The sequence below is a fragment of the Oryctolagus cuniculus genome, chromosome 18, assembly GCF_964237555.1.
Source record: "Oryctolagus cuniculus chromosome 18, mOryCun1.1, whole genome shotgun sequence".
Classification (NCBI taxonomy): Eukaryota; Metazoa; Chordata; class Mammalia; order Lagomorpha; family Leporidae; genus Oryctolagus; species Oryctolagus cuniculus.
In genome coordinates, this window is record NC_091449.1 from 60,643,084 (window position 1) to 60,668,030 (window position 24,947).

Genomic DNA, 24,947 nt, shown 5'->3' on the forward strand with positions numbered 1-24,947 from the left:
TGAACAGAGGCCCAAGCTGTATCTAAAACCGAACGCATAGTTGTGTGCTCTAATCGGCTGTAGCTGGAAACACCATGTTGCAAAGCCTCACTTTTACACTAGTTAGTTAGGACGGTCTGATTCTTATAAAGAGGTCCTGAATAAAGTAAAACAAAACAGGCTCTGGAGAGAAAAGGTGTTTACTTTATAGGTGTTTTTGCAAGTTTGACCTGCCGACAGACTTTAAACCAGCCCATCACAGATTTAAGAATGAGGCTGTTGTGTTTGATTAATGATCAGAAATGTATCAACCCATGACTGCAGTGAAAGGTTTATAAAAGTCACTTTGATTAAATTCTAGCATGTGCTCAAACTCCACATGCATACACGTAGACCTTCATTTCTGTGTTTCTCCGAATATTTTCCTCCTTTGTGGTTTAACTAACTGATGACAGTCCTCAGTTTACTTCTTGGGGGCATCTGGATTTGAAATTTTATCAGAAGCCTCGGGCTTGGTGAGAGCAAGCTCACTTGGCAGTGTTGGCTTCGGGAGCACTCTGAGCCGAGACGTCAATATCTGCCCACGTGTTTAGTTGTAATTAAAGTTAAGATGCTGGAGAATGACTTTACCATTAATCTGGAACCCTGGAGTCGTTTGCTGGTGAATGATGTATGACAGTTTGCTTTGTGCGGCCTCTGAAAAGAGAATCATTCTTGTGGCATTGTTAGAGAGAACAGCTTTCCTGTAGTGCTCGCGGTCTTGACTGTTTGAAAGTCCTGTTGTTCGGTAAATCTGTCAGAAGGGTCTGCGAGGGAACATATTTATGAAGAGAGTGTAGAGTGGTCAGTCTAAAAAGCTCCTTAGTGTAGTACTTTGAATTTTAAATTACACACATAATTCAAAGGTAATGTAACTTGCCGTGTCGGACTTTAGTCCATTCCGTTAAATGGAGAAAAATGACTGACGTGAAGAATGACTTATTGATTCTTGGTGGGAAAATGACTTCTGTAATATAGGAAGTATGGTAAAAGGAGTAGCTTAATTATTTAGGGAGCACTTTTCAAAATATGCTTTTACAGCAGTATAAATTGTATATATACAAATTGTATGACTAGGTTCTTTTTCTAATTCTTTTGTAGGGGAAACTTTTGAGATGACTTATTAGTTACTAAAGCAAAGTTTAATTTTGTTTAAACTCCTATAGGGTGTAACTAAAAAATATGCAAAGAGGAATGAGAAGTTCCTCAATTTACAAAATCTGACATGCTTTGATTGCCCTTTCTTATTTACGTTATATTTAGGTTAGTGTTACGGGATCTTGACTGCCAAGATTTGCACAATTCCCTCTTTCTGGTTTATGATGTTTTTCAGAAATGTCATGAACTCACTTAATCTGATTTCATCAAGTAAATATATGGGAAGTTGAAATGACATATTTTAATCTGGCATTTGAAGAAATATTCATAAAATATCAGATAAAATATTTATTTTGGCTTTTCCTTCTGATCTCTCTTTGATTCAGTGTGTATTCTTTGCTTAAGGACCACAGCCTAATGTTATTTTGACTGCATTTCACAGTGTTGGCAGCCTTTCAGATAAACAGCATATTTGTGGTTAATTGGTTGAACATGTTCTATAATTATAATTATATTAAAACCTTAATGTGCTTGAACATTTGCCCACTGAAGGCCACTTGCCTGAACTAAGTTACGTTTCTGTCATTCTAACTGAGCTGCTTGGTGGCGGACTTTCAGCAGTAGAGGTAAGACAATGTAGGGACGAGAGCCTTCTCACCATTTCCGGTGGGAACCCTTGTTTGGATAGTCTTAGAAGCTGACTGTGAAAATTGCCTTCTGGTTGTAACTTGGATCCCCACGTTTCAATTTGTGGGCTAATGTTTCTTCAGATTTTCAAAAAGGATTGGCTTGGCTTCTCATCAGAGTTACACAGTGACTACATACTTAAAAAAAAGAAAAAAGAAAAACTAACACTTGATCAAGTTTGGAGCAAATTTCCAAGGCCACCAGGGAGCAGGTAAGGTCACCTAAGACCCCTGCTTGGAACCGGATGAGATGCCATCTTTGTAAGGAGCAGAGGTCTGATGGCCAACAGCTGACCAAATGATTTCTGCTTTTGTGACTTTCAGCGATGCCTTCTGGGTTGATGTAGAAGCCCTGTGGCCTTAGCTGCATTCCCAGGGCCACCTTTTCTGGATATTAAGTCAACCATCAGATGGCCTTGTTACGACATAGTGATCTCAATCAGGATGTGTGCAGAGCACACTTTTTTGTGTGGCTGTGCAGTGAAGAAGGTTTTTACATTTTTTAATGGTTGGAAAAAAAAAAAACTAATAGTCTATCATGACACATGAAAACCTATGAAGGTAACATTTTCATGTCAGTAAGTAAAGTTGAACTGGGATGCGACTGTGCGCACTTGTTTACCTGTTGCCACGGTGGCTTTCCTGCTGCAGTGGCGGAGGTGAGCAGCTGGCTCCAAGGCATTGTGGCCCTCAAAGCTGAAAACGAAATCTTTACTTAATATATACTAAACTGATCTTCTGTATATAAGAGAAATGAAAATGAATCTCGATGTTAATGGAAGGGGAGAAGGAGTGAGAAAGGGGAGGGTTGTGGGTGGGAGGGAAGTTATGGGGGGGGAAGCCATTGTAATCCATAATCTGTACTTTGGAAATTTATATTCATTAAATAAAAGTTAAAAAAAAAAGAAAAAAAAAGCTGAAAACAGTTACTGTCTAATCTTGTATGGAAAAAAGCTTGCCACCACTGACATAAATGCTGTCCTTGAGTTTCTGTCTGCCTCTAAGCCAATGGTACCCTGAGGACTGGAGTAGCAGGGCATGCTGGTGGATGAATGAATGAATGAGTGGCCCCACCAAAGCTGTGACTACAGATATGTCTGTCATTTTCTCATCTTCGGCCTAATAGCTGAACACAGTTTTTTGGTTTTTTTGTTTTGTTTTGTTTTTTGACAGGCAGAGTGGACAGTGAGAGAGAGAGAGATGGAGAAAAAGGTCTTCCTTTGCCGTTGGTTCACCCTCCAAAGGCCACCATGGCTGGCGCACTGCAGCTGGCGCACCACGCTGATCCGATGGCAGGAGCCAGGTGCTTCTCCGGGTCTCCCATGGGATGCAGGGCCCAAGAACTTGGGCCATCCTCTACTGCCTTCCTGGGCCACAGCAGAGAGCTGGCCTGGAAGAGAGGCAACCGGGAAAGAATCCGGCGCCCCGACCAGGACTAGAACCTGGTGTGCTGGCGCCACTAGGTGGAGGATTAGCCTATTGAGCAGCGGCGCCGGCCAGAACACAGTTTTTGAAATTTGAAAATTTGTTTCCAAATATATTTGAATTGATTTTTATGGTCTGTTAATTAACCCAATAAAAAATGGTAACAACACAGCAATTTTAAGAAAACAAAGCCAAGGATTTTTTTTTTTTAAATGTTGCATGCAATCCATATTACACCCACATGCACTATGTTCCAAATAATTATCCTTTGGACTTAAACTACTTTAAATTATGATTTACTTGAAAGATTATGTTCTATATCTTTTTTTTAAAGGAAGAGGAGAGAAAAAAAACTTCTTCCCAAGTTTATTTTTGTGATGGAGTAATTTTGGTACTGTTAAATAGGACAGGAAATTCCATTAAGCTCGATTGGGCTGCCCTTACCCTACAGTGTTTGGGAGCTTCCTACAGGAGCCAGATGGATTCAGACAGATCTCAGTGGTACAGCTGAACGTGTACTTGGTTCAGATACCTGATGAGGTATGCAGGGGTGGGTTAGAATGGTGAGGATTCCACTGTCCAGTCCGCAGGCCTGTGACCCAGCAAAGGCAGTCTTGTCCTAGAGCATTAGGGTATCCCAGAGCCTCGTGCAGACCTGGGCTGGTGGACACGCTTCTAGAGCTTCTTGCTCTGAAGCCGTTCCTGCCTGCTCTGCCATTTTTTCTTTCTGACTCAGGCTTTGTCCCTCATGGATTTTGAAGTCAGCCTGGGACCAAATCTCCCCTTTTTGTTATTCTAGTTTTAAGGCTCCAAGCACCTGACCTCATATGTTTTTTGTTTTGTTTTTAAATTTATTTATTTGATAGAGACAGTGATAGGGGGTGGAGAGAAGGATCTTCCATCTGCTGGTTCAAATTCCAAATGGCCTGGGAAGGGGGGAGTGGTTAGGCTAAAGCTAGCAAGTACTTAGGCCATCTTCCATTGATTTCCTAAGTACATTAGCAGGGAACTAGATTAGAAGTGGAGCAGCTTGGACTTGAACTTGCACTCCTCTGGGATGCTGGCATTTTAGGTGACAGCTTAATCTGTTGTGCCACAGTGCCAGCCCCATCCTTGCCTATTAGAGCCGTTGGTTAAGTGAAGGACATAACAGGGACCTTAAGCCTGCCTTTAGAATGCTGTAAGAATGACAAAGCAAGAGGGCCATTGTAAATCACCCAGGAGCTGTGTGGTATACGGTAAGCAGGCTGTGGGCGTCAGTTATCTTTGCTGTCTCTCAACACTTGGCTGAAGTATATGCCCTTTTTTCCTTCCTTTATGTCTTCGCTCCTCTGCGATCTGTGGGTCGGTTGTTTTCCCCTCTAAGCACAAATTGGGCAGTCGAACGTTTTTCCCAGTCCTGTGTGGTGGGACAAGTGTTCAGTAGGGCATAGAATGAAGAGCTTTGGTGCTGCCTGCTCCAGCCTGCTTCGCTCAGTTCTGGCAGGACCTCATCCAAGCACAAAAGGACCTTTGTTTTCATTCACAACCTTTCTGAAATATGGTTTCACAGCCTTTTTCAGGTCCTTTTATGGTTAGCAGTTTGGTTCCTCATACAGCCCTGTCCTTGTGTCTTCTACTTCTCCATCCCTCTGTTGCTGAGCCCTGAGTGTGCCAATTCACTTTTCTCTTTGTCTGTGTCACTCAAATAAAATCTTAAATATTCCTGGTGCCTTAAGAGCTGATTTCCTGCGGTGGGTTCCTGACTGCCTGTCCAGGTTAATTTTCTCTGGACCTGACTCAGCACTCTCTGCCAAACTCAGTCCCATGGCTGGGGATGTGGAGACACTGAGACACACTCTCTGTCTGCAAGAACTTGGAATTATGTCCCATCAACTTGGAAGAATGTTCATGATCTGCCACTGCCTAGCACCCATCCACCTCTTCTGTTTCAACCTTGCTGACTTCTTCTTGTTCTATAAAATTCAGGTCTATTTTATGTGTGATACCCTTTTACCAAAACAAGTTCCCATTTAAGCATTCTCTAGGCGCCCTAACATAGATTTCCATTGTGTGTCCTTACCTTTGAGTATATGTCATTCAATAAACTGTGAACTCTTTGAAGGAAAGCAGAGTCTAATATAGCTTCAGTCTCCACACAGAGCACGTGTGTGTGTTTTCAAGCACATACTGAATATTTTTCTATTGACTGATTGCATCAGTGAGTCACTAAATGAATGCATGAATAAATGAGCAAGGGAATGAGTGACAAGAATAAGATCTGGCCCAAAGGAGCTACTGGCTTTCTACATGGGGCTCGTGCGGGAAGGCTCTGTGACCTCCCTGGGCGGCCTCTCTCCAGTGTCTGAACTAGTCCTCGCCTGGGTCATACTCATCCTGGAGAGTTTCATAGGTATCCTGGGGGTTTTGTAGGGATGATGGGTAAAACCTGGAGGAAAGTCAGGAATGTCATGTTTCCTTGGCTTCTGTCACAACTAGTGGTGCATACTTTTATCTAGGTCTTGACCAAAGATGTATTACAGATCAAGTATTCTAGAACAGATAGAGTGGCAAGGATTAATGTACAAGTAATCAGAAATATGCAGATCCACTGGCTGAGAGGTCACTTTCTAGATTGGGTGTATTGGGCTGTTGGCCACTTGATGAGCAGTGTGGAGGAACCACTGGTGATTCTATGCAGGATCTTAGAGGAGGTGGCATCATTATCCCCAGCACTGTTTATGTAATCAGACTAAGGCTGGTTATCAAAATTGAGCATGTGCAAAAATCTCATTTAGAACATGCCTCTCTGGGCTCTGCCCCCAGAGTCTTTATTCCAGAGCTTAGGGAGTGGGCCCTAAAGGATTTGTGGTAATGGCGAGGTGCCAGAGGATCTTGATGATGCTGAGTTGGGTATCTCACTGGGCTAAGGACTTCACTAATTTCCACTTGTGAGCATTGACTCAAGAGGCGACATTCTTGGCGTCTACAACTTTTTTGGTCATCATTTGTAGGATCATTTTTTGAGAGTGAAAAGCATCAAAGTTATTTCAGTAAAATGTTTTTGCTATCATTGCTTTGGAACCAGCTCTCTGAAGTGAGAAGACCAAAAGTAAGTTACGTTTATTGGGATAATTTGTTGTAGATATGAGCTCTGCTTCATATTTGGAAAATACATAAAACCCTGCTTTGAACTTACTTTGTTCAATCTACCTGTATTGTTCATTGTTTCCTGTGTAAATTGGATGTAACTGCTGCAGATGTCATTTTTGTGGTAATAATACTTTTCTACATTAAAAAAATCCTGAAATGAAAATGTAAGTTACTCTTATTATAGTAATCTCCCCTTGCCTTTTCGCATGGATCATTTGTTTGTGGACTGGTTATTTCAGGAAGGGCTCAAAGGTAATTTCATGGTTTATAGCATTTATATTGGCGCCTTTAATGAGCAAAACATATTGTTTTCTAATACATGAAACAAGAAATTCATATATATATATATATACAATTTTCACTTCCTAATATTACATGTATATCAAGTTCAAGACATTGAGAACAACCACGTAAAGAAATTACGCTTGCATACACAAGGGAAATATAAAAGTTTTGTAATGCAAAAAAAAAGATGAAAATCAACATTTGCAAGCTTATGAGATGATTTTATTTTTAATGAATCCAAATGATGGCAGGGACTACTGTTGTGTTTGTGCATTGTACAGCAGTTCATATCTAAAAATACAGTAACATATGGCTCTGTTATTATTTAGTTTAGGAATTTATGCACCTAAAGGAGTTCCGAGAGCTTTGGGCCTCATTCAGGTGTTGCACACGGCAGCTCAGCAGGGTAGCTGGCATCGGGAGTCTCTCACCCTGATGATTAAGATTGGACCAGTTCGCTCCTTCTGGTGGTGGTGGTGATTAAACTCAAAAACTTTTTTGAGTATTTCCTAATGATTCTCTTCCCACTTTCTTATTTTGTTTTAAAAAGCCAAATAGACAAGCTCTTTTGGCCTAATAAAAATATGTCGTGGACAGGAATGGAGCACAAGCTTCATTTTCTAGCCCTGGAGTGAAGTAGCTTCTCTGGGTTCATTTAGTGTCCTGGGGAGTCGTTGACACCCACACACTCCCAATCACAAGGCCCTTCCCTCCCGTCCAGATTGTGTTTGTTTTACGGCTCTCGCACGGAGCATGCAGCTGTGTAAACCTGAGAACGGTTTCTGCACAGCTTTGATCTTTGCATGGATCAACAGTTGCCCTCAGTCCCTGAACCCTGTTCCATGGCCCCATATTTCTTGGATTTTTCCATTTTCTGTTCATTATAGCATTTCATAAGGAGGCTTCCAACAGTATCCCCCACGACTTTGGGTGGAGAATTTGGAAAAAAATAAGTCTTAAGTCTGTCATTTGTAGGACTGTATTAAGGAATGATTTCCATTAGATGCCAAAGAAAAAATGTGCCATTTAGTTTCCTCCTAGGAGTTCATCTGACAATTTCAAGTAGACTGCTAGAGTCTCATAATGTTGAACATACTATGGACTGAATAAATGTTTATTGAACAAATGCAACATATTTTTTCTTTTAACTCCTAAAAGTTCAGTCCTTTCAGTAACCCTGGCTGGTAACACTGTGGAAGATGGGCTCATGGCTGACAAAGTATGATATTATTTTCTAATCAATAAATTGGAGTCCGTGGAGATTTGTGCACAGGAAATAGAGAAATCATGACTGGCCTTGTAGTCTGCTAGGTGCAATTGTACCCTTGATTTATTTATTTATTTATTTATTTATTTTTTATTTAATGAGCATAAATTTCCAAAGTACAGCTTATGGAGCACAATAGCCTCCTCCCCCCCGTATCTTCCCTCCCACCCACAACGTTCCCCTCTCCCACTCCCTCTCCCCTTCCCCTTCACATCATGATTAATTTTCAATTATCTTTATATACGGAAGATCAATTTAACATATGTTAAGATTTCCACATTTTGCTCCCACACAGAAACACAAAGTATAAAATACTATTTGAGTACTAGTTATAGCATTAATTAAACACCTAAGAGTAATTGTGTATTAATTACAGAGTTCAACCAATAGTTTTAAGTAGAATATAAAATGCATCTTTTGTATTGTTGTGGCTTCCCCCACCCCCGACCTCCCTCCCTCCCGTGGCCCTCCCCTCACCCACTCCCTCTCCCATTCCGCCCTTCATCACATTTCATTTTCAATTACCTTCATATATTGAAGATCAACTTAGTATATACTAAGCAGGGATTTCAGCAGGTTGCACTCACACAACCGAACCAGGTATAGGGTATTGTTCGACTAGTGGTGTTGTTTTTGAGTTTCATAGTTAAACATATTAAGGACAGAGATCCTGTGTGGGGAGCATGAACCCAGTGACTCCCGTTGTTGATTTAACAATTGGCACTCTTATTTATGATGTCAGCAATCACCCGAGACTCTTGCTATGAGCTGTCTAGGCTATGGAAGCCCCTTGAGTTCAGCAACTCTGAATTTGTTTAGTCAAGGCCATATCACAGTGGAGGTTCCTTCCTCCCTTCAGAGAAAGGCGCCCCTCTCCTTGATGGCCTGATCCTTCTGCTGGGGTGTTGTTCACCAGGATCCTTCATTTAGATTGTTTTTTGTCACCGTGTCATGGCTTTCCATGCCTGCGAGATTCTCATGGACCTTTTAGATCTGAATGTCCCAAGGGTTGATTCTGAGGCAGGAGTGCTGTTTTGGGCATTTGCCATTCTATGAATCTGCTGTGTGTTCTGCTTCCCCCCGCAGGATCATTCTCTCCCTTTTGATTCTATCTTTCATTATTTGCTTACACTGGTCTTATTTGTGTAATCTCTTTGACACTTGCCCTATCTTTTTGATCAGTTGTGTATTTATATTTGTCACTTTACCAAGTGTGCTGGCATTGGTACCTGCCTCCTTGGTAAGGTTGAGTTGAAATCCCCTGGCACATTTCCAGTTCCACCATTGGAGGTAGGTCTGAGTGAGTGTGTGCCGTCCTATATATCTCCTCCCTCTCTTATTCCCACTCCCATGTTCCACAGAGATCAATTTTCTGTTAATTTTTAAACGCTTAAGAATGGTTGTGCATTGATTGCAGAGTTCAACCAGTGGTCTTGTGTAGAGCAAATCGAGCAACAACAACAACAAAAATACTAAAGGAACAAAATAGTAAGTTGTTCCTCAATAGTCTAGCCAAGGGCTGCTCATGTCATTGTCTCTCATAGTGTCCATTTCACTTCAGTGGGTATCATTTTAGGTGCTCGTTTAGTTGCCATCGATCTGGGAGAACATGTGATATTTATCTCTTTTGGACTGGCTTATTTCACTCAGCATGATGTTTTCCAGCTTCCTCCATTTTGTTGTAAATGCCCGGATTTCATTGTTTTTTACTGCTGTATAGTGTTCCATAGAGTATGTATCCCATAGTTTCTTTATCCAGTCATCCGTTGATGGACATTTAGGTTGATTCCATGTCTTAGCTATTGTGAATTGAGCTGCAACAAATATTGAGGTGCAAATGGCTTTTTTCACCCCTTTAATTCCATTTGGGTATATTCCAAGGAGTGGGATGGCTGGGTCCTGTGGTAGTGCTATATTCAGGTTTCTGAGGACTCTCCAGACTGTCTTCCATAGTGGATTTACCAGTTTGCATTCCCACCAACAGTGGATTAGTGTCCCCTTTTCTCCACATCCTCGCCAGCATCTGTTGTTGGTTGATTTCTGTATGTAAGCCAATCTAACCGGAGTGAGGTGGTATCTCATTGTGGTTTTGATCTGCATTTCCCTGATGGCTAGGGATCCTGAGCATTTTTTCATGTGTCTGTTGGCCATTTGGATTTCCTCTTTTGAAAAATGTCTGTTAAGGTCCTTGGCCCATTTTTTTATTGGGTTGTTTGTTTTGATTCTGTGGTATTTTTTGATCATTGTGTAGATTTTAGTTGTTAATCCTTTATCTGTTGTGTGGTTTGCGAATAACGTCTCCCATTCTGTTGGTTGCCTCTTTGCTTTCCTGACTGTTTCTTTTGCTGTTAAGAAACTCTTCAATTTGAGGTAATCGCATTTGTTTATTTTATCTTTGATTACCTGTGCCTGTGGGGTCTTCTTCAGGAATTCTTCGCCTATTCCGATATCTTGAAGGGTTTCCCCTATGCTCTCAATTAGTTTCATGGTGTCGTGGCGCATCTCTAGTTCTTTGATCCATGTTGAGTGGATTTTTGTATAAGGTGTAAGGTAGGGGTCTTGCTTCATACTGCGACATGTGGACATCCATTTTTCCCAGCACCATTTGTTGAAGAGGCTGTCCTTGTTCCAGGGGTTGGTTTTAGGTCCTTTGTTGAATATGAGTTGGTTATAGATGGTTTGGATTGATCTCCGGTGTTTCTATTCTGTTCCATTGGTCTATCCATCTGTTTTTGGCAATTGTACCCTTGATTTAAAAGCCTTAAACACGCTGCAAGGAAGCTGTGCGGAGGTTTTCTGCTAGGAGGTGTATTTCCATGTCTGGTAATCTTGAATGACTTATAGAACCAAGCCAAAACATTTTTGCAAGTTCTAGGCTACGAAGTGAGAAGCGGTCTTCAGACAAAAATAACGACACAGAGGCCACATGTGGTGGAATGGATGAGACTTGAGGTTTCTAGGTTCACAAAGGCTTGAGTTTGCATTTTGACTTTGACCCCTACTGACGGTGTGATCTGAGCAGTTGTCTTAATCTTTAGGAATCTGTTTTCCCGCCTATAAAATGGGATTAATAATAGTCTGTACTTCCCAGACTGGGAGAATTAAGCCAGACAATTCATGTAAATTGTTTGACTCTGTCCCTGGGAGCATGTATTAAGCAGCCAGTAAATATTAGCTTCCATTTTCTTATTTTATGTCTTTATTCTACCCCTTCTCCTCCTTCTCTGCCCCTCCCCCATGTCTTTTTCTGATAAAAGTTTACAGCAGAAAAGATGAAGTGCCTGTAGCCACCATTCTGGTCTGACAGGAGCTGAGGAGAGATGGGAGGTATTCCTAGTTAGATTAAGTGGTGGGGCCAGCGCTGTGGCGTAGCAGGTAACGCTGCTGCCTCCAGTGCTGGCATCCCATGTGGGCGCTGGTTCGAGTCCCAGCTGCTCCACTTCCAATTTGGCTCTCTGCTGTGGCCTGGAAAAGCAGTAGAAGATGGCCCAAGCCCTTGGGCCCCTGCAGCCACATGGGAGACCCAGAAGAAGCTCCTGGCTTTGAATCAGAGCAGCTCCAGCTGTTACGGCCATTTGGGGAGTGAACCAGCAGATGGAAGAACTCTCTCTGCCTCTCCTTTTCTCTGTGTGTAACTCTGACTTTCCAATAAATAAATCTTCAAAAAAAAAAAAAAAAAATTAAGTGGTCTCCAGGATTTGGGGTAAAATCAAGATCTCATCTATTTCTGAAGAACCCCCAACAGAGTAACTCCCAGAAAGTCTCTTAGCTGGTGGATTTTGAATGCCAGGGTAAAGTTGTTATTCACTGGCCCCTTCTTGCTGTGTAAATTCTTTGTCCCACTGTGCATGGTCCTTTCTCACCCTCAGAGTCTTTGGTGTTTCCTTGTTTTTGAGGACTTGACTATAGTGAGCCCTGATTGCCTGCATTTCCTAATAAAAACAACCCAGAAGAATAAAAATTGGACCTCAAAGTACAAACAGACACACTGAATCAGCTTATGATGTTGTCCTAGTTTCTTCTACATCTGTTGAGCTGTCTGTGGAAATCCCATTTCTTATCAGGCATGTCATCAAGGTTGAGATGTTAAAGACTTGGCCTAAGATGTAGGTCAAATTGTCTATACTACTATGTGTCAAGAAAGGGCAGGAGCCATCTCTTCGAGTCCAAGAGATGTTTGAGTCTAAAAGGTTGGCCATGGTGTTGGTTCGTCTGTAATGTTGCCTATAAAGAAAGCTTCGAGAAATACAGATAGTCATTTTACTGATAGTGCACAGTGCTTAAAACAGAGAAACTGAGTGGAAATTTGCAAAAAGCTTTGCCTTTTTTTTCATTAGTAATTATAAAGTCTGTTAAATTTTGTTTTTCTTTTAAAAAGTAAATCTAGAAAGTGTTTGCATTTAGGAATGCTTGCCTGAGTAGTCTCTGTTCCTCCCTCTCTCTTCCTCCCTGATCACTAAATAGTTCTTCCTGCAGTGTCATTACTAATGGTTCTACATTTTGGGAAATAATTCATTACTTTATAATTTCATTTCAGTAATCATCTGCAGCTATGCCATACATTTTCATCCTTTACTATCAAGATAATTTTTTTTTCTCCTGTCACTGTAATACAGTGATTGGAAACAGTTTTTAGAAGTTATCCCTGTTTGGGACAGCACTGGAATACAATGATTGGAAACAGTTTTTAGAAGTTAACCCTGTTTGGGACAGCTCTTAGCTATCTGTCCTTTACCCCAGCACACAACACGTTGGGCCTCAGTGTTTTTACAGCAGAGACCCTTTACTGCATAGGTTTAAATTTTTCCAACTGCCCAGAAAAATACAGTAAGTGAGGATAAAATGAGTGTGCTGGGGTTCATTGTGTGAATGGGAAAAGGAGGATGTTTATTTGAAGTCTGTGGCTATGAGGAAATAATTTCCAAAGAATGAAGATGGGCGATAAAGCCAGTTGCTCAGAGATCCTGACCCTCGTGATGCTCGTGTGAGTCAGGGCAAGGCCAGTCAAGGCCCGTGTACAGTGTAGGGCACAGAGCTCTGCCTGGGGTCCATCAAATGCCCTCATCGGCTGTCGACTTCCTGTAGTTGGGCAACATCTCTGAATCCATCTGAGCTTCCGTTTCCTCACCTGTCAGAGAAAGGCGTGGTTCCCAGGGCTGTTCTGACGGGGGATCTCGACAGACCCCTTTACAGCAGTACTAACTGGGGTAACTATAATTTTACCCTCTTTGTCCTCGTGGGGCTTCTTAGTAAGGCATTCTGTAAAAAATTGCTTTTTAAAAAACTTTATTAAGACACTTAAATTTTGAAAACAGCAGTTCTTTAATCTTCTTCATTGTAAACATTGTTAAGCATATACAAAATCTGAATACTATTGAAGTAGCTCAGTGAGCAGCCAACCATATTCCCAGTACCTAAGATTCAGTAATTGCAATTGTTGTGTTCCCCCACCCCCAGCTCTTTGCCCCTCTCACCTATCCTACCGTGCATGTAAGTTGCACTGACAAACTTTACCCTTAAGTACTTAGGCAGGCTTCTCCTAAGACTAAAGGCATTGCTACGCATGGCCTTATTTATCACCATACTAACATCTATGGCATTGACAATGATTTAATATTGTTAAATCATATCTACCGTGTACTCAGGTTTACTTAGTTGTCCCCAAATGACCTTTGATAGCTTTTTGTTTCCAGTCAGGTGCAGTCAAGGCTCACATATACCATTTGATATCATATTTCATTAGTTTCTTTCCAGTTGAGTTTTCCAGGAGTCAGGGTCAGAGGGAAGGCTCCCTTCTTTAGACGGTTGATTTCTTTTCTCTGCTTGTAGGCTTTCCTTTAATTTTCAATACTTTTCTGTTATCTAGAAAAACTTAATTTGCTGTGCATTTTGTTGAACCTTTACTTACATGTTTTGACTTAGAGTACAGCTAAGAAGTTGAAGTTTCCTTTGATCAAACTTGGAAGAAGAGGTGACAGTCTCTTAATTAGGCATGTAGGAGTGCACTGTGTTTCTGTTGGGCAAAATAAAGCTCCCCAGGATTCTCAGTACTGCAACCCAGAAGACAAAATAGAGTGGGGAGAAAGATTGAAAGCTCAGATGCAGCAGGAATCCCTCCAGGACCCCTGGCTGTTGCCCATGAGAAGAGTCAAAAAGTACCTGAACACCAGGGGCCAGGGCCCTGTCTCTGCTCATCACTGAGGGCTCCTTGGGAGGACGTGGGCCCATGATGGTAGACACCTTTCCCAGCCTCTTGAATGCCATGCTTTATGTCACAGCTGAGCCTTTCTCTTCTCTTCCTGGTTGGTTGGAATTGCTGTGGATTAGATCACAGAGAGGGAGCTGATATGCCCACAAGTTTGGCTAAGTACATCAAAGTAACTTAGTCTAGAATTAGATGAAGTTTGGAGTTTGTGTTCATCTTGCCAGGGTCATGAAGTTTGACAGGCAAGCAGAGTGTCACTTATGGAAGTTTTAGGATTGGCTCTCAGATCCCAGTCTTTGCCCCTACCTCCCTGCCTCACCTTGTCAGCCTTAGGTTGTCCCAGCTCAGGGACAGGCCTTAGCTTTTGGTGTGATTTCCATTGAACGAGAGTGAGAAGCTGTTCCTCTGCCTCAAGAGACTTTGCCTCCTGGCAGACATATTTCCCTTTGCCCACAAAATGATGTAACACAAAAGAAAACAAACTAAGATTCATATACAAATTGAGAAATTTCATATGAAAATGTAACTTTCCCAGCAGACTGGCAACTTAGAGGAGGAGGTAACCAGGGGCTTGAATTCTAATTTGTTGTGACGTCTACCCCTCCTTACTGTCCTCCGGTATAGCTTTATTCATTGGTGCTTCTTGCCTGGATACCATAGGCATTTGAGTTTGCTATTTGATATACCTCTGGTCTTACAGAGGTTTAGCTGTTACCTGGTTTGTTAGCTTCCACGTGTTGTGATGTTGCCCTTCCCTTGGCCCCATTCTTGGTCCCAGCCTTTTGCGCTGGCTTGATGCCATCGAAAGCTTCTTGAAGACCTGCGTGTTTTATGTACTGTGAGCACCCACATCCACCCAAGACCAGGTCCAGAACATCACCAGCTCCTTGCTCAGTGGCTTCCAGGAGAACTGGGTTTTGAGAGAGATTTTGAGCACCTGCTTTTCCCTTTATAGCTGGGCACCACACAGCCTGAGGAAGCATGGGATTTGGTTTTTTATGCACTCCCTGGCCTTGCCTTCACTTTCTTCCCCTTCTTTCTTTTTCCCCCTTCCTTTCTTGCCAGTTAAAACATATTGCACAGAGCGGTTATTAAATCCACCCACTTGCCTTGTCCCACCTGGGAATGCTAACTTCTGTGTCTTCGGCTGTCATGGATCTTCAGGACCCCAAGCTGCATAAGTCAGAGCTGCTGCTGCCAAGCTGATTTGTATCAGGTCAGGACTTTGGAGCTAGATTGAAATCACTGACGCCTTTTCCTTTTCCTCCCCTTTCTGTGGGAGTGAGTTCCTAGGGGAGTGCAGGGGCCTCCCTTGCCAGGGAGAACCTATTAATAGCCAGTGAGAAGGGCATGTGCATTCCTCTGTTGTGCTGGCCTCCTTGCAGAGTAGCCAGCAGGAAACAGCCCTGCAGCCTCCAGGGGAGTCTCTGGGCTACTTTGGGGTCAGATGAACCTCCCAGAACAAGTCAGATAAAGTGGAGGAAGACATTGTGGAGGTCCCTGAATGATTGCAGGAATATTGAGATTTTTTTTCCCAAAAAAATCCCCTGTGGAATAAAAAGCTGAATTCCCATGAACTGATGAAAAGTCATTGGCTCACTCATGTCCCAGTCTTTTTGAAACTAAACAAATCTTTGGGCTTCCATGGAGCGCTTTGTTTTCTTTGTCTTTTATGCGATGAAAATCCTCTCTCCTGTTTGGGGTAACTATACAATGGCAGAATGTCATACACCCACCATTTGGCTGTCTTGGGTACCAGACCTGCATTAAAAAGTGAGTTCTGGAGTGCCGATGGTTCAAGTTAGTTTGAAATGAGAAATTGCCAGTGACCTGAAACCCCTCATTATTAACCTTGTGGCACAACATTGCCATCACTGGTAGTCAGCTCTCATTTTTTCTTTTTTTTTTCCCCCCAGTTGGAAGAAAGCTTCATTGATGAAAGTTGGCACAGTTCTTTGTGTTTAAGTTAAGTGGTCAGACCACCAAGAAGAATGACTTTGCTTTGATTGGGAACAGGTCCTGTTACAGATGTCCCTCACGTGGCAGCCCCCTGCTGTTCACGTACCGCCCGTCTGGTGCGTGCTGTGTCTATATATAGATGCTGGCCCACAGAGACTGTATGCAGAAGCGTCTGTGTTACCTCCTAAGTCTTCCACAGGAATCGCCTTTGAGTAACTTAGGTTTTTGAAGCTAAAGTATGGACATAATGAATGAATGGCTTCTCTTTTCTTCCTTCATCCCCAAATGGCACAAATGACAAAGAGGGATTTGGAGGAATGTATTGCAGGATGATAATATCCATAACCTCTCTGGACATTTTATGGTGAAAGATTCTGGAGGATGAATGCAGCCCTTCCCAGATGTGGCTCCCCCTGTTGCTCCATGTTAGCTCGCCAGGGGGTCAGGGTTCTGCAGAACATTTTCTTTCCCATGTGACAATAGCTATTTCAGAATCGTGCCTGGTGGCATCTGCAGAAGCCCCCAGAGTTACATGAGAGTTCATCTGGGCACCCTTCCCGAAGGCAGGCCCCCTGTGTAATCTCAACTATCCATTCTATTTATAATGTTGTTCCAGTGTGCTGGGCTTTCTTCTATTTGTGACCAGAAGGGGACATTGCTTTTTCCAGATCAAAGAGTTGAGAAAGTGACTTCCCACAGTACCCAGTGAGCCACTTTCCTTTGTACGATTTCCAGTGAGGTCTACTTTTTCCTACAATTCCTAGTGGGCCCCACTCCTTCCCACAGTTCCTGGTGAGCCCCACGTGAGTGGCTTGTCTATAGAAGCCCTCTTTCTTCTTCACTTTAGGTTTCCAAGTATTACCTCTGATGGCTCATTTTTTTTTTATTTTTAAAAAGTTAGTTATGTTTTATTTTAAGGCAGCTAGAAGACTTAGAGTGACACATAGAGATAGCTCTTCCATCCATTGGTTCACTCCATAAATGGTTGCAGCAGCCCCAACAGCTGAAGCCAGGGGCCAACAATTCATTCTTGCTCTCCCACATACGTGGCAGAGATCCAAGAACTAAGCTATTAACTGCTGCCTCCTAAGGTATGCATTAGCAGGAAGCTGGATTGGAAACAGGAGCCAGTCTTCAAAACCAGGTACTCCAGTATAGGACACAGACACCCAAATGGTGTCTTTACCACTGTGTCAAACGTCTACCGCTGATGACTTATTTCTAACTTCCTGACGTGTTTTTCTTGTGATACCTCTCTGTCATACATTGGTCAGATCATGGTATACTCCATCTGTCCATTCTTGATTCATCCGCACTCCCTCCCTCCATCACTGTCCCTTGGTTACTAACACAGTGCCTGGTGTTGAATAAATACTTGCTGAGCAAGTGAATGGAATACTCTGGTAAGCTGAATAAAGGCCCCCAGAGATACCTAGGTCCTCAGCCCTGGTGCCTGTGAGCTGTTTTTTGTTACCCTACATGACAAAAGGATTGTGCAGATACAATCAAGGTAAAGCTCTTGAAATGGGGGGATTTTTGTAGACTATCCAGGTGGGCTGTAAGTACCATCACAAGTGCTTACAAACAGAAGGGAATATGACAATCAAAGAGGAAGGCCGTGTGATGGTATAAGCAGAGGGAGAAAATGTAGGACAGCTATAAACCAAGGAAGTGGCAGCTTCTGGAAGCTGAAAGGGATGAGGCGTTCCTTCTCCCTGGAGTGTTCACAAGGGGCCTTTCCTGTCACCTCCTTGATTGTAGCTCAGGCGAGTCATTTTATTTTCTTGACATCGAGCACTGTGAGAAAATAAATGTCGCTGTTGGGAGCTCTTGGTTTGTGGTTGTTGCGGCGTCAGTTGGTAGCTAACACAAGCTAATGCGAGCAATGAGACCAGAGGCAGGCCGGGTCTCCTCTTGCTGCTGGGCCCTTATCACTTCTTTCCTTTTTTTTTTTTTTTTTTGACAGGCAGAGTGGACAGTGAGAGAGAGACAGAGAGGAAGGTCTTCCTTTGCCGTTGGTTCACCCTCCAATGGCCGCTGCAGGCGGCGCGCTGCGGCCGGCGCACCACGCTGATCCGATGGCAGGAGCCAGGTACTTATCCTGGTCTCCCATGGGATGCAGGGCCCAAGCACTTGGGCCATCCTCCACTGCACTCCATGGCCATAGCAGAGAGCTGGCCTGGAAGAGGGGCAACCGGGACAGAATCTGGCGCCCCGACTGGGACTAGAACCTGGTGTGCTGGCGCCGCTAGGCGGAGGATTAGCCTAGTGAGCCACGGCGCCGGCCTATCACTTCTTTCTGTGGGAGAGTTTGCTGTTTGCTTTCTTTCTTGGTTTCCTTTACCTTCTTTTACTGAACAGATAATGATTTAATGTCTATCAGGGGTCTTCAGAAAACTCATGGAAAATTTATATTATCAGAAAAACTGTGCTTAAAACGTTTTTTGCACCAAACGAAGGTTACCTTTTAAGGCTATTTTTCATTAACTTTTTGAGGTACCTTCATATAATGTTATTGGTTGTGTCTCTTTCCCCCACTTTGTAACCATCTGAGCATAATTTTGGTGCTGGCCAAGCTTGCTGACCGTAGACTTCAGAAGCAAGCTCAGATCCCACGTGTGATGCCGGGGTTGTAGCGGCTGATGGAAGCAGGGAGTTCCCCTTAGATCAACTAGCACTTGATTTAGACTTCCACTTTGACCGTGAGTTTTTTTCTCATTGCAAGAGCTTTGGAAAGACGCCCTCGAGTTTAGGAGCCAAAACCTATGATGCCATCCTTGACTATGACTGCCTCAGTCTCTAGTCTGAGCCTTAGCCTGTGGCTGCTTTGCTCCCAGGTATCACATCTCTCAGGTGAAAAACAGGCGGAAGAAGAGGGCAAGAGGCCCCACTTAACTGATGAATTCCTCTAGCATGTCAACAGCCAGAATCATGTCCCGTGGCTGTCACAGGTATAGAGGAGTGTGGAGAGAAGTGGTGATTTTTGGTTTGTTTTAATGTTCATCTATTTACTTTTAAGGCACTTACAGAGCGTGAGAGAAGGGGAGAGGGATTGATTTTCCACCTGCTGGATCACTTCCAAAGTGGCCACAGCATCAAGGGCTGGGCCAGGCCAAAGCCTGGAGCCTGGGACTTAATCCAGGTCTCCCATGTAGGTGCAGAGGCCCAAGCATTTGGGCAATCTTCAAGGTGTTTTAGCAGGGAGCTGGATCGGAAATGGAGCAGTCGGGACACAAACCAGCACCTATATGGGATGCTGGCACCACAGGTGACAGCTTAACCAGCTGCCCCACAACACCAACCCCAATAGAGGTGGTGTTTTGGTCCTGGGTAAGTAGTTACCCCAAGTTAAACTGGGGTGCTATTACTAAAGAGGAAGGTGAAATAATATGAAGTGGGCATCCAGTGGTGCTGGCCTCCATGCTGATGAATTCTGCCTGTGGAATCAAGCAGATATCCTGGGTTGGATTCTTCTCTCTAAGACTTGAACCGTGACATGGTACTTAAACATTTTCTGTATAAGTGATCTCCCCTTTAAAATGGGGGTAATGATTGGATCTATGGTAGGATTGCTGAAAGAATTAAATTAGATGATATGCATGAAATGCTTAGAACAAAATGTGGCCATTAGTAAGCACCCATCTACTGTCACTGCTATGATTGTCATAGGTTACTGTCATCATCTTCCCAACTTCTCCCTTGCCTCTTCCTTTTCCATCATCACAGCTATCTAATCATCCATAAACCTGCAAGCATTTCCTGCTAACACATATCCAAAAGTAATACAGCAGTATTCACGAGAGCACTCATTTAAATGTGCTTCCTTCCACCTGTAACTTTCCTTAAACACTACATAGGACCCAATGAATTTTTACCTCCGTAGTTTATGACTTTTCTGGAGGCGTATCCTGCTGAGCTTTGTCTTACACTGCCTAGCACATACTTGGTATGTGCACCTACACAGCTTCTAGCACACACAATTTTGGGTGATCAGATGAATTAATATCTGACTAACAAAGATGTAGTTTTTATACCTCTTGTAGAACAAATGTGTTGATTTCTGAGAATGAGGTGAAATCACATGGATGACTTTGTCTATAAAAAGGGCTTTCTATTACAGCTGATTATTAGATCCACAACTTAACTGATTCGGGCTGTCACTTGATACTGGAGCCCTCATTTCCACTTGAAGTGTTCATAAAGCGTATGTCATGTGCTGGTCACGGTGGAAAACATGTGCATTCTATCAGCACATTTGTCTATTTGGGATTGTTGATTGACATGCCCAAAACCTGTACCTGGATCTTGGCTTCCAGCAGGGGGGTTTTAGCTGTTGAGAAATGAATTTTTCTCATCCTTGGATACTGTAACCCACTTTTACCTCTCTCTGATGTTTTAGCCCCTTGAGAGAATCCAGATAAATTCTGGGAGAGTACGTGTGGTCATTTGGTAGACCTGTTCAGCCACTGAGTGAGACTCCAGCATCTCCTATCAGAGTGCTTGGGTTTGAGTCGTGACTCAGCTGACCATTCTATCTTGCTGCTAATGTGTTCTTGGTGGGCAGCAAATGATGGCTCAGGTTCTTGGGACTCACCTGGGAGATTGGGGTTGAGTTCTGGGCTCCTCGCTTCAGCCTGGCTCAGCCATGGCTATGCAGGACATTTGGGGAATAAGCCAGTGGAAGGGAGATCACTATCTCTCTCTCACTGTCTCTCTGCCTTTCAAATAAATGCAATAGATGAAATCATAAAAAGTTTTTTGAATAATGGCCCTCGCTAGTGGAAACTGTGAGTTAGCTCTGATGGCAGGGAGCAGAACCTCTGCTGTTAGACAAGGGCCAGGACTGACGGTGGTATGAATGCTCAGGAAGCCACCAAGAAATGCACATTGAATGCAGGAGTCAGCTGCTTGCATTGCTTCAGGGAGGATTTCAAAGTCTTAGGACCTAGAAGTCTGCTTAATTTGTGGCTTGGAAGCAGACTCCCAGAATATGTGGGGAACAGATATGAGACTAGTGAAACATTCCAGACATCCTGAGGGTTAAAAAGCAGAGGGTAGGGTATGGTTTGAGCAATTTCTGGCAGTTTTGTAGGCATTTATTATGTCTTGGTGGCAACGTGTGGTTGGGGTGGTTGTTTTGCTGTTGCTCATGTTCCCTGTACATCTTAAGCTAAGATTTTTTTTTTTTTTGTAATACATGGTCCAATGTGTATAAACAAATTCCTTTCTTGATCTTCTAAGCAATGAATACTTAACAGATAAAAGCTTGGAGAATTCAGTTCCTACCACAAGCTCAGGAAGGGAGGATTTATAACTGAAAGGGAGACAGAAGGCATGCCCAGAGGTACTCAAACTGTCACTTCTTTCACCCCCAGGAGCACAGAGCAGACACTGAGATTCCTTTGCAGTTGTTGGGATTTTCAGCTGTTTGCCCTTCCTGGGGAGATGGGTATTAACTGTTTCATGACGGGCAGTGCTGAGTGAAGAACCAGTGTTAACCCTGCACATGCAAGGGGATTGCAAAATGTTCGTGGAAATGGTAACAAAAAATAGATTGGTTTTGGAAAAAAATGAAAAATCCATGCATATGAGGGATGTTCAAAAGTACATGTGAAGTACAAGTTGTGAAAAAAGTTGGGCATGCGTTTCAGAATCTTTTTTTGCTAACATAATATTTTACTTCGCTTTCTTCACGAATGTTGTGAAGCACCCTCGTATGTGGACAGAAGGGTCGGTGAGGAGGTCTAGAGAATGCAGCCCATACTTAATTACTGCGGCTATGTCTGTAAGAGGGCTAGAGCATGGGAGAAGAAAAGGGTCCTGGAGCCAAGGGAGGGCTTGAATCTCGTTCATGATGCTTCACTGTTGTTGAAGGAGAAAATAGAAAAATTTTTAAAAAGTAGCCCGGGAGTATTAGTTTTCAATGGCTGCCATAGCAATTATCTGAAATGTAGTGACTTAGAGCAACACAGATTTATTTTCTTGGCGTTTTAGAGGTCAAAAGTCCAACACAGATCTCACTGGGCTCTAATCAAGGTGTGGGCAGCAATGTGTTCTTCTGGAGGCTCTAGGGGGCTACTCCATTTCCTTGGTAAAATTTTCCAATTTCTAGAGCCAGCCTGTACTCCTTGGCCCATGGCCCCTCCCTCAGTCTTCAAGCCAACAACATTGAGCCAAGTCCTTCTCACATAGCCATGTCTATGGTTGTTTCTCTTCTGTTTCCCATACCCACGTTTATAGACCCTTGTGATGACATTGAGCCTAACAAAATATCAAAGACAGTCTTATTGAAAGTCAGCTCATCAGCAGCCCTGATTCCTTCTGCAACCTTAACTCATGTAACCTCACATATTCACAGATTCTGTGTGTACTTAATTTCTGTTTTATTTACTTAAGAGGCAGATGAGGGGACAGAGAAGGTGAGATATCTCCCATCTGCTGGTTCTCTCCCCAGAAAGCACAAGACAGGGTGGGCCAGGCTTAAGCCAAGTTTCTAGAACTCAGTCTAAGGCTCACACATGGGTGGGAGTGGCAGGGACCTGTGTGTTTGGAGCTATTACCTGATGCCACCCAGGGTATACATTAGCAGGAAGTTAGAAGAGAAGCTGGGACTGGTAAGGTTTCTCTTGGTAAGAGCAACACACATATGGGTGTGCACATACACATACATCTTTGAACACTTTTTTTTTTTTTTTTTAGATTTCTTTTTTGACAGGTAGAGTTATAGGCAGTGAGAGAGAGAGACAGAGAGAAAGGTCTTCCTTCCGTTGGTTCACCCAAATAGCTGCTACGGCTGGCGCTGCGCTGATCTGAAGCCAGGAGCCAAGTGCTTCTTCCTGGTCTCCCATGCAGGTGCAGGAGCCCAAGCACTTGGGCCATCCTCCACTGCCTTCCTGGACCACAGCAGAGAGCTGGACTGCAAGAGGAACAGCCGGGACTAGAACCCAGTGCCCATATGGGATGCTGGCGCTGCAGGTGGTGGATTAGCCAAGTGAGCGATGGCGTCGGCCCCCTGAACACTTTTCAAAGACATGAAATACTGCCTCACGTTTGGCTTTAAGTACTGTTTACAACCCCCCCTCCCCCAACACACACACACACTCACAGTGCTGGCATCCCATATGAGTGCCAGTTTGGGTCCTAGCTCCTCTGCTTCCAATCCCGCTCCCTGCCAATGCAGGGAAAGCAGCAGAACATGGCCCAAGTCCTTGAGTCCCTGCACCCATGTGGGAGGCTGGAAAGAAGCTCCTGGCTTCAGATCAGCTGAGCTCTGGCTGTTGAGGTTATTTGGAGAGTGAACAAGCAGATGGAAGATCTGTCTCTCTACTCGATCTCTTTGTAACTCTTTCAAATAAATAAATAAATCTTTAAAAAAAATAGAGTAGAAGCTAAGACAGTTGCCGTAGTTGCACCGTCTGATGACAACTACCATTAGCTTGTGGTTTACTTTTCCTCTCAGAGGCAACCTGTTTGTAGGGAGATTGAACTGTGGTTTAAAAATTCTAGTGAAATGTAACACATGTGTGAAACTGCACATAATATACACAGGGGTTCTTCAACAAGTTCATGGAAATGGAATTAAAACATAAGGGTTTTTTTTGATGCATTTTTTAAGAAATCCATATGTGAGAGGGGTCTTTAAAAAGTTAATGAAAAATGCTTATAATGAAAAAATTATGTGTGGATTTAAAGTTTTGCATCAAAGTGGGCTTACTTTTGTTTTTATTACTGAATGACTTTTTAAAAAAGATTGATTTGAAAGGCGGGGTAGGGGGTGGAAAAAGCTAAGTTTCATCCTCTGGTTCATTTCCCAAACAGCCAGACCTGCACCAGGTCAAAGCCAGAAGCCAGGAACCCTAACCAGGTCTCTCACATGGGTTGCAGGGGGCCAGATACTTGGTCTTCTGTATCTGCCTTCTTTCTCTCAAATCTCATTATGTTTGAGATTTATGTTTATTGTTGCTTAAACTTGTAAACCATCTATTTTCATAGCTGTATTCCATTGTGTGAATACACCACAATTGATCTACTGTGTGTTTGTGTATATACAAATTTTGATCCTGTGCTACTTGTGAAATATTCTGGCCAAATATTTCCATCTGATTTAACATACTCTATAAATGCTGTTTAGGATAGCAATGCGGTATTTCATGGAGTTGGTCTGCATTAGTTTAACTAGTCTCTTACTGTTGCATATTTAACGGGTTTCTGGGTTGTTTTGTTTTGGCTCTTACACGTGGCTTTGCAACAAATAGTGTCTGCATGTGTGCACACACGATTAGTTTCTGTTTTTGTTGTTATTTGGGTTTTGCCTCTCAAATGATTTTGTTAGGTTAAATTACCTAACGTCAAGTCACAAGTTCAGATGTTCAAGGTCTTTGAATAGGTGTTGTCAGATTCCAGTATAAGAGGGTTGTACCAGCCGGCGCTGCGGCTCACTAGGGTAATCTTCCACCTTGTGGCGCCGGCACACCGGGTTCTAGTCCCGGTCGGGGCGCCGGATTCTGTCCCAGTTGCCCCTCTTCCAGGCCAGCTCTCTGCTATGGCCATGGAGTGCAGTGGAGGATGGCCCAAGTGCTTGGGCCCTGCACCCCATGGGAGACCAGGAGAAGCACCTGGCTCCTGCCATCGGATCAGAGCGATGCACCGGCTGCAGCATGCTGGGCGTGGCGGCCATTGGAGGGTGAACCAACGGCAAAGGAAGACCTTTCTCTGTGTTTCTCTCACTGTCCACTCTGCCTGTCAAAATGCTGAGTGAAATAAGCCAATCCCAAAGGGACAAATACCACTTGTTCTCCTTGATAAGTGACAACTAACTGAGCACCAAAAAGGAAACCTGTTAAAGTGAAATGAACACTATGAGAAACGGTGA

The 24,947-nt window shown here is 43.3% G+C and overlaps 1 protein-coding gene and 1 long non-coding RNA gene across 6 annotated transcripts in view; one reads left to right on the forward strand and one right to left on the reverse strand.

Moving 5' to 3' along the window:
• Positions 1-24,947, forward strand: part of WWOX (WW domain containing oxidoreductase) — a 1,022,922-nt gene that overhangs the window by 194,132 nt on the left and 803,843 nt on the right. The gene's annotated exons all lie outside the window — the stretch shown is intronic.
• Positions 10,155-15,417, reverse strand: LOC138846585 (uncharacterized). Its single transcript, XR_011384113.1, has 2 exons — positions 15,236-15,417; positions 10,155-14,227 (listed from the first exon to the last, which is right to left on the reverse strand). It is a non-coding gene; the product is annotated as an uncharacterized lncRNA (long non-coding RNA).